This window comes from Balaenoptera musculus, chromosome 3 (assembly GCF_009873245.2).
Source record: "Balaenoptera musculus isolate JJ_BM4_2016_0621 chromosome 3, mBalMus1.pri.v3, whole genome shotgun sequence".
Lineage (NCBI taxonomy): Eukaryota > Metazoa > Chordata > Mammalia > Artiodactyla > Balaenopteridae > Balaenoptera > Balaenoptera musculus.
The window spans coordinates 170,305,143-170,316,952 of record NC_045787.1 but is presented as its reverse complement, the minus strand read 5'-3'; positions in this window follow the sequence as shown (position 1 = coordinate 170,316,952).

Genomic DNA, 11,810 nt, shown 5'->3' with positions numbered 1-11,810 from the left:
AAGACTCCACGCTCCTAATGCAGGGGACCCAGGTTCGATCCCTGGTTGGGGAACTAGATCCCACATGTGGCAACTAAGTTTGCATGCCACAAGTAAAAGATCCTGCACGTGGCAATGAAGATCCCATGTGCTACAACTAAGACCCGGTGCAGCCAAATAAGTAAATATTAAGTAGATAAAAATAAAATTGTACAATTCAGTAGTTTTTAGTACATTCACCATGTTCTGCCACCATCACCACTGTCTAAACCCCCAAAAGAAGCCCCGTCCCCATCAGCAGTCACCCCCATCCCCTTCCCCAGCTCCTGACAACCAGGAACCCACTCTCTGTGTCTCTGGATTTGCCTATTCTGGAAGTTTCCCATCAATGGAATCACACACTGTGTGTCCTTCTGTTTCTGGCTTCTCTCACTGAGCATCATGTTCTCAAGGTCCATCCACATTGCGTCATGTATCAAAACTTCATTCCTTTTCATGGCCTAATAACATAGGAACTGGTTCTTAATCCTGACGCAACATTTTAATCATTGATGGAGCTTTAGAAAAAGTACCCATAAAAGTTAAGTGTTTATATAATGTTGCATCTGGCGGGGAGGACATTGACAAGCCACGTCTCCCTCACACGAGTCACCAGTCATCAAGCCCCTGCTGTGTGTCAGGTGTGTAGCACCTCTTCTCCCATTCTTCAGAGGAGGGGGTTTTTATCCTGAACCCACAGGCCCAGATGCAGAGCGTGTTACCTGCCTGCCTCCAGAAAGCCTGTTTGCTTTCTGATACATGTGCCTTCATCCTGCCAAACCCCATCAAAGGCTTGGTATCCGTTATCTATTTCTGCATAACAAAGCGCCACGAACTCAGAGGCTTAAAACAATACACTGGTTACTTCCTAGTTTCTATGGGTCAGAAACCAGCAGGGCTTCTGCTCAGGGTCTCAGCCAAGGCCGCGTTCTCATCTGCCCACAGGTCGCTGGCAGAGTTCAGTCCTTACGTTGTGGGTTGAGGCCTGGCCTCCCTCAGCTCTGCACCACCGGGGCCTCCTGTGTTCATTTCCTGGGGCTGCCATAACAAATTACTACAGACTTGGTGGCTTAAACCAACACACATCGACTCTCTTGTAGTTCTAGAAGCCAGAAGCATGAAATCAGTTTGTCCAGTCCCAAAGCAAGGTGTCACAGGGCAGAGCTCCCACCAGACGCTCCAGAGGGGAAGCCTTCCTGTCTCCCCCAGCTTCTGGGGGCTGCGGTGTCCTGGGCTTGTGGCCCCATCACCGCAGTCTCTGCCTCTGTCTTCACGTGGCCTCTTCCTCCTTCTTATAACAGCCCTTGTGATGACACTGGACCCCCCCTCGGGTGAGCCAGGATCATCCCCATCTCAAGGCCCTTAATTTAAGCCCACCTGCAAAGTCCCTTTTGCCATATAAGGTACCATACTCACAGGTTCCAGAGATTAAGACATGGACATCTCTGGGGATCGATAGTCTTCCACAACCACCCCCCTCCCCGCCATGGCCACTTGCTTCCTCAAAGCCAGCAGGGGAGAGAGAATCTAGAGGGAGTCAGCTAGCAGGACAGAATCTTAGGTACCATGATGGAATCTTGGGAATGGCAGTCATCACCTATACTGTTGGTTAGAAGTGAGTCGCAGGTCTCGTCCACACCTGACGGGAGGGGATTACGCAGGGCATGACCACCAGGAGGTGGGGGTTATTGGGGTGCCTTAGAGCCTTCCACCACAGGCTTGAGCTTGGCCAAGTCTTCCAGCCAACCAGAGGGACCTGATTGCCTAGCCTCGCAGCCTCCATAAAGGGCTGTCACATTCAAAAGTGAATCAGCAGGTCCCAGGTCTGGCAGGAGTCCCGGCATCTTGGGTCTTCACTGACCCTCCCCCCACCAACCTGGCTCACCTCCACATGGGTCCCAATTTACATCAATCCATTTGAGCAAGAATTCTTCAGAAAGGAGAGAGAAAAATCCCAGCATCCTTCTAAGGCTTTACAAACCTTCTAGAACGTGTTTTCGGCAAAATCTTAAAGCTTCATGGCGCCAGTTAAGCCTGTTTCCTCCTTGTATGTGATTAGCAACGATTGGCTGGTGGCCCCCAGCTCAGAGGGGAGGATTAAGTGGTCCCCACCTGGGCCAAAATCATCTGAGAATCCTTATCACTGGTACCGGCATCCCACCCCCATAAACTCTGACAATTCACCTAGGGTGGTGATTGTCCGCAGGGGTAACCCTGCCTTCCCAGGGGAAACTGGGCGATATCTGGAGATATTTTTGGATGTCAGGACTCAGAGATGCTCCTGGCATCAAGTGGGTAGGGACCAGGGATGCTGCTCAACATCCCACAGGGTTTGAGAACTACTGGTCCAGTCTATGTAGTCTCCTGACTTTATTAAGCCAGCCCCCTACTGGTTCTGCATTTTAAACAAGCATCTCAGGGGATTGGGACACACCTGTTTGGAGAAGCCCACGTTGAGAAGCACCGGTGGGCACAGGAATAGGAGCTGTATCTTCCAGGAGCATCTACCTATGCCCCTTAGGTCTTCCCAAACGATCTGTGTTCCTTCTCTCCCATCCTGTGTGTCCATCGCTGGGAGGCCCTACAGAGCCTCTTCCAAACTGACCCCACACCCAGTCTAAGTGTTCAGGAAAGATCCAGAAATTCTCTGTTTTGGAACCGCTGGAAGTGTGGGGAAGAGGGAAAGGAAAAAAAAACCAAAAAAAAAAAGGAGTAATTGTCAACAACTCATCCCAGAAGCCCAGAAGCCAGCAGCTTCTCTATGTAACTTGATGAGTTGTGTATCACGGAGAATCACTGCTTGATCCCACACGAGTTAGAAATAGGATATTTCTGAATATTGCTGTCAGAAGTGCATTGAGTTAAAAAAAAAAAAAGGCAATTAAACATAGATTTAGCATAAGTCGTGCCTTGGAGAAAGCTTCCAGGAATAGGTTGAGCCTTGAGATGTAAGGCAGCTGGCTGCTACTGTTGATGGGGTTAGAAAGGCTCCGTTCTCTGCATTTCCACACCCTTGGTGCATAATTCCTAGGAGCAAGACTGCAAATCTCACCCCTATTACGTCCCGTGAAGCAACAAGGTGGAAACAAAGTTTGTCTCTCTCTTTCACAGAAGCAGGGGGTATCACCCGGGGGGCAATTCTGCCCCCTAAAGATACCAGGTGAGGGACTCTCCTGGTGGTCCAGGGATTAAGAATCCGCCTTCCAATGCAGGGGACATGGGTTCGATCCCTGGTCAGGGAACTAAGATCCCACATGCTGCGGGGCAACTAAACCCACACACTGCAACTCCTGAGCGCTGGAGCCACAACTAGAGAGACTGCCACAGCTAGAGAGCCCATGCACTCTGGAGCCCGTGTGCCACAGTGAAAGATCCCGAGTGCCACAACTAAGACCCGATGCAGCCAAGAATAAAATAAATAAATATTTTAAAAAAAAAGACACCAGGTGATGTCTGGGGGGACCTCTGTGGTTGTCATAGTGGGGACCAGGGGTACTGCTCCACACCCCACAGTGTCCAGGACGGCACTCCCGCCCCAGAGAATGCCCGGGCCTTGAAAATCAGCAGTGCCAAGACTGAGAAGCAATGTCCTGCAGTATTACCAACACACAGCAGGCCCTAGATAAATGTGTCAAAGAAACAAATATACCAAACAGTTTTGCCACCAGCAAAAATGTATAATTTATTCAGGGGAACTCCCTGGCGGTCCAATGGTTAGGACTCCCTGCTTACACTGAGGAGGGCCCAGGTTCAATCCCTGGTTGGGGAACCAAGATCCCCCAAGCTGGGCAGAGTGGCTAATAATAATAATTATTATTATTATAATTATTTGTTCACTGGCTCCAGAGTGCCCCTGTATCTTTTCAGCAAAGATTTCATCCCAACCTAGGTAACTTGGAAACCCCAAACTGAGTTGGCTTCCCCACCCGACCCGACCCCTCCCCCAAATCGACCCCAGCCCTGCACAATCAGTTATTTCAAAGTCAGAACACACACTGAGCCCTCCGGACGTGGCCCCCGTAGATGAGGAGCTGAGGCCACCAGGGGGCGCGCCAGCGCCGCTGCCTCCCCGACGGTGCCGCCTCCATCCCTGCGAGCCGCGCGCAGCATCAGGACCAGAAAGAACAAGGCTGAGTCTAACCCTGAAACCACCCGGGCTTGAGCCTAGAAACGGCTTGCGTCCTAGAGACTGGGGTTGCGCGTTTAGAGCTGATTCCCCTTTCAGAATTTTAAGTCCTCCTCACCAGGGATGTTTTGTGAGGCTTTGTGCTGTGGTAGGGCTGCCATCCTGCATTGCATGATGGGATATGGGGTCAGAGATGGGCTCAGAGAATGTGAATCCCTTCGAGGGTGAGGTTGAGGGTACCAACCACAAATTCTGCTCAGCTCACGCTGTTCCCAGGTCTTTGTAAGCTCCTGCAGACTTAGGGTGTCCGTCCTTCTCTCTCGCTCTCATGACTGTGCTTCCTAATTTTTTTTATCAAAGTGTAACATACAGGCACGAAAGTGCACACATTATAAGCAAAGAGCTCAATGAATTTTCACAAAGGGAGCACCCCGCAACCCCCCACCGCTTGTCATTGGCACCCAGACCAAGAACAGACCCCACGACCCCCAAAGGATAAGACCTCCACTCATGACCCCCAAAGGATAACGCTGCCCCAGTGTCTATGCCAGGGGTTAGTTTTGCCTGTTTTTGAAACGTAAACAGATGGAATCTATGAAAGGTAAAACCAGAAAGATGGCAGAAGAAAATATAGAATATGGACTTCCCTGGTGGTCCAGTGGTTGACTCCACGCTTCCACTGTAGGGGGCATGGGTTCGATCCCTGGTCAGGGAACTAATATCCCACATGCTGCATGGCAAGACATATATATATATAAATATGATTTGAGGCAGGCAAAATTTTCTTGAAGAGAACACAAAAAAGCACTATGGTAGTTAATTTTATGTGTGCACTTGGCTAGACCACAGCATCCAGACATTTGGTCAAATACCAGCCTAGATGTTGCTGGGGAGGTATTTTTAGATGAGATTAACATTTAAATCAGTCAACTTTGGGTAGAAAATATAAGATGGATGGCTAGTGGGAAGCTGCTGCATAGCACAGAGAGATCAGCTCGGTGCTTTGTGATGACCTAGAGGGGTGGGATAAGGAGGGTGGGAGGGAGGCTCAAGAGGGAGGGGATATGGGGATGTATGTATACATATAGCTGATTCACTTTGTTGTACAGCAGAAATTAACATAACATTGTAAAACAATTATGCTCCAATAAAGACGTAAAGAAATAAAACTTTGGGTAGAGAGATAACCCTCTAGAATGCGGGTGGGTCACATCTAATTAGTTGAAGGCCTTACGAGAAAAGACTGAGGTCTCCCCAGAGAAGAGGGAATTCTGCCTCCAGACACCCTTGGGACTCAAGCTGCAATGTCAACTCTTCACTGGGTCTCCAGCCTGTCAGCCTGCCCTGCAGATTTCAGACATGCCAGTCCACATGATTGCATGACCCAATTCCATAAAGTAAATTCCTCTCTCTCTCTGTCTCTGTCTCTCTCTCTCTCTCTATATATATATAGATAGATAGGCATTCTATATTGGTTCTGTTTCTTTGGAGAACCCTGACTAATACAAGCTCTAACCATACATTAAGCTCTAACCATACATTAAAAAAAAAAAAATCAACAAATTGGACTGCCTTAAAAGAGAGAGGAAAGGTGAGCCATTGAATGCGTGAAAGCATTTGCAATATATACTTGACAAAAATATAAAGTACTCCTAATAATCAATAAGAAAAAGAGAAGTAACCCAATTTTTTAAACGGGCAAAACAGAAAGGCATTTCAAAAACCAGGATATGCAACTGACCAATAAACACATGAAAAGGGACTCAATTTCATTAGCCATGAGGGGAACACTAATTAAAACCATAATGTGAGGGACTTCCCTGGCAGTCCAGTGGTTAAGACTCCGCGCTCCCAATGCAGGGGGCCCGGGTTCGATCCTTGGCCCGGGAACTAAGATCCCACATGCTGCAACTAAGCCTGCACGGCCGCAACTAGAGAAGCCCGAGCACCACAAAGAAGAGCCCGTGCACCGCCACAGAGACCCAGTGCAGCCAAAATTAAAAAACAAAACAAAAACCATAATGTGAGATGATTGCACCAGAATAGCTAAAATGAAAAGACAAAAACAAGTGTTATTCATCACAAAAGTGCATTGGGGGTCTCCAAGACTCAGCAATGATCGTCCTCATGGCTGTGGTTTACGAGAAGATATGAAGCAAAATCAGCAGAGGGAAAAGGCTTGGGGTGGGGTCTGGGGGACCAGGCACAAGCCTTCAGAGCCCTTTCCCAATGGAGTCCCACAGGATGCACTTAATTCCTGCTAAACGAGACGTGACATCACGAGTGGGGTGTGGTTCCCAAGGAGGCTCACGGAGACCTGGTGCCTGGGGTTCTCTCTGGGGGGGTCTGTGCTCTCAGGCACCTCTGCGCAGCACAGCCGAGGCCCCAGACTCTAGGAGGACAGCAGGTGTTCAGCGTAAACCACGTGTTTGCACAGACAGTGTAGAGACAGGGAGCCCCCTCCCCGATGACTGAGGGTGGCAGGTGCCCCCAGAGTCCAGTTCCAGACGCTGCTGAGGGCCTTTGCAAACACAAAAATCTTAAGCCTGCTATGTTAACTCTTTTCTGCACCAAAACGGACAAGCCAGCTGTATATGAAGTTCTAAAGCTGAGCGTTTGGATACCCTAGAAACCCTGGATGTACAATTCCCCGCCCCAGGGTTGTATGCCCAACAGCAACGTGCATGAACGGCCACCCAGCGGCAGGCAGAGGAAGGTTGGGAGCAGTGCCATCAGAAACTACCCTGTCGAGCAACCATGGCAGAATGGCGGTTGCTTGGGAGACGGGGGTGGGGAGGGGCAGGAGGACATTTTTTTCAGGGGGTGTAGTTTATGTTCACTATCTTGATTGTGAGGATGGTTTCACAGGTGTGTACATATATCAACACTTATCAAATTGTATACTTGGAATATCTATTGTTTATTGTACGTCAGTTACACCTCAATAAAGCTGTTCAGATGGTGGGCTTTTTTTTGTTTTTTGGTTTTTTTTGGCCGAGTCACGCGGCATGCGAGATCTTAGTTCCCTGACTAGGGATGGCACCCGTTCCCCCTGCAGTGGAAGTGCGGAGTCTTAACCACTGGACCGTCACGGAAGTCCCTGTTCAGATGATTTTATTTCCTATTTCTGTGATTATCTGTATGGCTTGAGCATATTTTCCTATATGTATTCACCTCTTGTATTTGTTCTCCTGAGAATTGTCTGTTCCTTCCCTTCCCTTCCCATTTTTATTTTTTATTTATTTAAAAAAGAATAAATTTATTTATTTTTGGCTGCGTTGTGTCTTCGTTGTTGTGCACGGGCTTTCTCTGGTTGAGGCGAGCGGGGGCTACTCTTCGTTGCGGTGCGTGGGCTTCTCATTGCGGTGGCTTTTCTTGCTGCAGAGCACGGGCTCTAGGCGTGCCGACTTCAGTAGTTGTGGCACTTGGACTCAGTAGTTGTGGCACACGGGCTTAGTTGCTCCGCGGCATGTGGGATTTTCTCGGACCAGGGATCGAACCTGTGTCTCCTGCATTGGCAGGCGGATTCTTAACCACCGCGCTACCAGGGAAGTCCCTCCCTTCCTATTTTCATTTTAGGATGTTTGCTTGCTATCAAAAGCTCGGTCTCATCTATTATCAACATTTCCTCCTGGCCTATCACTTGTCTTTTTATCCCATTCATACAGTCTTTCACTATGGGAGATTTTTGAAGTATTCAATGTAGTCAGATTTGTCAGTATTTTTTTTTTTTTTTATTGTACTCTGACAGTACCTGCTCTTAGGTAGGTCCTGGCATCTAGGAAGCTTTCAAAAATACGTCTGAATGAATAAAAGCCCGAAGCTTTGCAGCTTCTTCTCTGAGCAGTCTCATGTTCTAAAGAATTATGAATAAATATTGCACATTACGAATTCTCCTATAGGAGGGAGTCTTCCTGTGGGCACTTACCTGGTGTGCTGTTATTATGGACGATCTTTTTTGTTATTGTTGTGAATTACGGAAAACAGAAAAAGAGTCAAGTCACTTTGTGTCTAATAATAAAAATAGCTACCACACAAAATATAATGGAACACTACTCAGCTGTGAAAAAGAACGAAATAATGCCATTTGCAGCAACATGGATGGACCTAAGATTATCATACTAAGTGAAGTAAGTCAGACAGAGAAAGACAAATACCATATGATATCACTTATATGTGGAATCTAAAATGTGACTCCATTGAGCTTATCTACAAAACAGAAACAGACTCACAGACATAGAAAACAGATTTGTGGTGGCCAAGACGGGGAGGGGCAGGGGAGGGTTGGATTGGGAGTTTGGGATTAGCAGATACAAACTATTATAGATAGGATGGATAAACAACAATGTCCTACAGTATAGCACAGGGAACTATATTCAGTATCCTGTGATAAACCATAATGGAAAAGAATATGAAGAAGAATGTATATATATGTATAACTGCGTCACTTTGCTATACAGCAGAAATTAACACAACACTGTAACTAATAAGGACCTACTGTATAGCACAGGGAACTCTACTCAATACTCCGTAATGACCTATATGGGAGTAGAATCTAAAAAAGAGTGGATATATGTATATGTATAACTGAGTCACTTTGCTGTACAGCAGAAACTAACACAACATTGCAAATCAACTATACACCAATAAAAATTAATTTAAAAAACATTGTAAATCAACTATACTTCAATTTAAAAAATAGCTACCATATATTGCATGCTTATAATGAAGCAAGCTCCGTGCAGGCAGAAAGTGACATTAAACGTTAAGAACTCATAGACATCTCATACTTAACCTCTGCAAAGCCAGACTTAGACTCTTGACTCCTCCAATGTCTGTGCCTCCTCCACTCTTTCCTTTTTTAGTGAATAACACCAGGATCCATCTAGTTGCTCAAACTAGAAAACTAGAAGTCATTCCCGACACCTCCTACTCCTGCGGCCCACAGACAAACCAGGACCAAGTCCTGTCAATTCACCCAAGATATTTTTCAAATTCATCCACTCCCTTCCACCTCCCACCTACACCTAAACTAGCATCAGTTCTTGCTCAAATGACCCAACTGGTCTCCCTGCCTTCATTCTTGCTCCCTTACAATCCTTTCTTTACACAGGACTCAGAATAACCTTAAAACATCAGTTGAATCACAACCTTCACCTTCGTAAAACTCTTCAATGAGTTTTCATCATTGACTCACATTCATCGATGGGGAAATTCAGATGCCTTAAAATGGTCTCTGGGACCGTCCTTGTCACTCACCAATATTCAGACAGCCTGGCTTTCCAGTTCCTCCAATATCGCAAGCTCCTTTCTACTTTTGCATCAAACATCCTCTCTTCACCCCTTACTTCTCACTGCTCTTTATTTGATTAACACAGAACTGTCTCTCTCTCTCTCTTTTTTTTTTCTTCATGACACTTAGTACAACCTACAGTTTTCCCTTTACATATATGTATTGGTTATCTTTTTTTTTGATGTGAACCATTTTTAAAGTCTTTATTGAATTTGTTACAATGTTGCTTCTGGCATGTGGGATCTTAGCTCCCCAACCAGGGATTGAACCCGTACCCCCCCACACTGGAAGGCAAAGTCTTAACCCTTGGACCAGCAGGGAAGTTCCTGTATTGGTTATCTTTTGCTGCATAACAAATTCCCCCAAAACTTAGTGGCTTACGATAACAACGTTTATTATCTCATAGTGTCTGTGGGTCAGGAATCCAGGTTCACTTAGCTGAGTCCTCAGCTTCAGGGTCCCTCAGAGGCTTCAATCAAAGTGTCCACTGGGCATCAGTCCTCTGAATGCCCAATGGGAGCAGGATCCCCCTCCAAGATCACTCGTGGTCATTGGCAGGATTTACTTCCTTGTAGGCTCTTGTGCCAAAGGTCTCAGCTGTTGGCTGGAGGTCACCCTCACTTTCTTGCAATGTGGGCATCTTCAGCATCTCAGCTTGCTTTATCAAAGCACGAAAGCAAAAAGGCAATAGAGAGAGTTGTCTAGGAAGACAGAAGTCAGTCTTCTGAAACCTAATCATGGAAATGACATCCCATCACTTGACAATATCCTATTTGTTGGAATCAAGTCGCTGGGTGCAGCCCAGGCTCAAGGAGAGGGGATTATACGAGGACATGAATCCTAGGATGTTGGGATCATTTGGAACCATCTCAGAAGTCTGCCTAATAATATGCTATTATTTCATTAATACTTGTCTCTCCCACTAGACTGTGAACTGTGAGGGCATGGGCTTTTTCACTCCATTTTATTAAAATTTTCAAAAATTGTGATGAGATATACATAACATTAAATTTACCATTTTAACCGTCTTTAAGTGTACAGTTCAGTGGCATTAAGTACATTCACATTGTTGTGCAACCATCCCCATCATCCATCTCCAGAACTTTCTCATCTTCCCAAACTGAAACTCTGTCCCCAGGAAACAATGACTCCCCACCCCCTCCCTCAGCCCCTGGCCCACACCATCTACTTTCTGTCTCTGTGGATTTGACTAATCTAGGGACCTCCTATGAGTGGGATTACACAGTATTTATCCTTTTGTGACTGTCTTATTTCACTTAACCTGATGTCTTCCAGGTTCATCCATATTGTGGCATTCTCCACTTTATTCTTAGCAACTTTCCCTATGCCTGGCTCATGGTAGGCTGACAATAAGATTTTTGTTAACAAATGAATACAGTCCTCTCTTTCATAAGTCTGGTTGCTTTTATGGGGCAGTGGATCAAGCCATTTTTTAAAAAAACGTCTCCTTCTCCTCACCTAAAAAATATCCGTTTGACCCAGCAATTCCACTCCTGGGTACACATCCTTAAAAAAAACCTAAAATAGCAATCCACCACCCAGCACTCCTCTTTTTTTAAAAATATATTTTAATTTTATTGGAGTATAGTTGATTTACAATGTTGTGTTAATTTCAGGTGTACAGCAAAGTGATTCAGTTATACATATACATATATTCATTCTTTTTAAGATTCTTTTCTCATATAGGTTATCACAGAATATTGAGTAGAGTTCTCTGTGCTATACAGTAGGTCCTTATTGGTTATCTATCTTATGTATAGTAGTGTGTGTGTGTTCATCCCAAGCCACCTCCCAGCACCCTGATAACCCTTACTGGGCTCTATTATTCCAGAGCGCTTGTCACCTTCTGACATAATTTTATTACTTATTATGTTTGTCGATTTTCTGTCTTCTCCTAGAACGTAAGCTCCAAAAGGGGAGAGATCCTTGTTTTGTTGACAGATGTTCTCCTAGAAAAGGTCCTGGTACATAGGAGGCAGAGATGTTGAACGGATAAATCTGCATCTTAAACCGACGGGAAGGGCATCAGGAGCGAGGACGCTCCGAGAGAGACAGTCACCCGTAGCAAATCGTTTTCTGACAATGGCCAAACCTCGATCCGAACGGGATTCAGCACCTGGAACCCCTGGACAGCTCTGGAAGCCAGACGCTGACGGAACCATTCCCCTAGGGTCGGAGTTTCCCGCCGGAGCCGCCCGGTGCCTGTACCCGCCGCTCTGAGGGAGGAAACTACTTTCCCTTGCCGGTAGGAGAGGTGGAGTCGCGGGGTGAGTGGCAGCCGTAATAGCCAATGGCATGGAGAACTTGGCCCGCTGCGATTGGGGCGGCCAATGGGCAGGGGCGTGGGCGGGG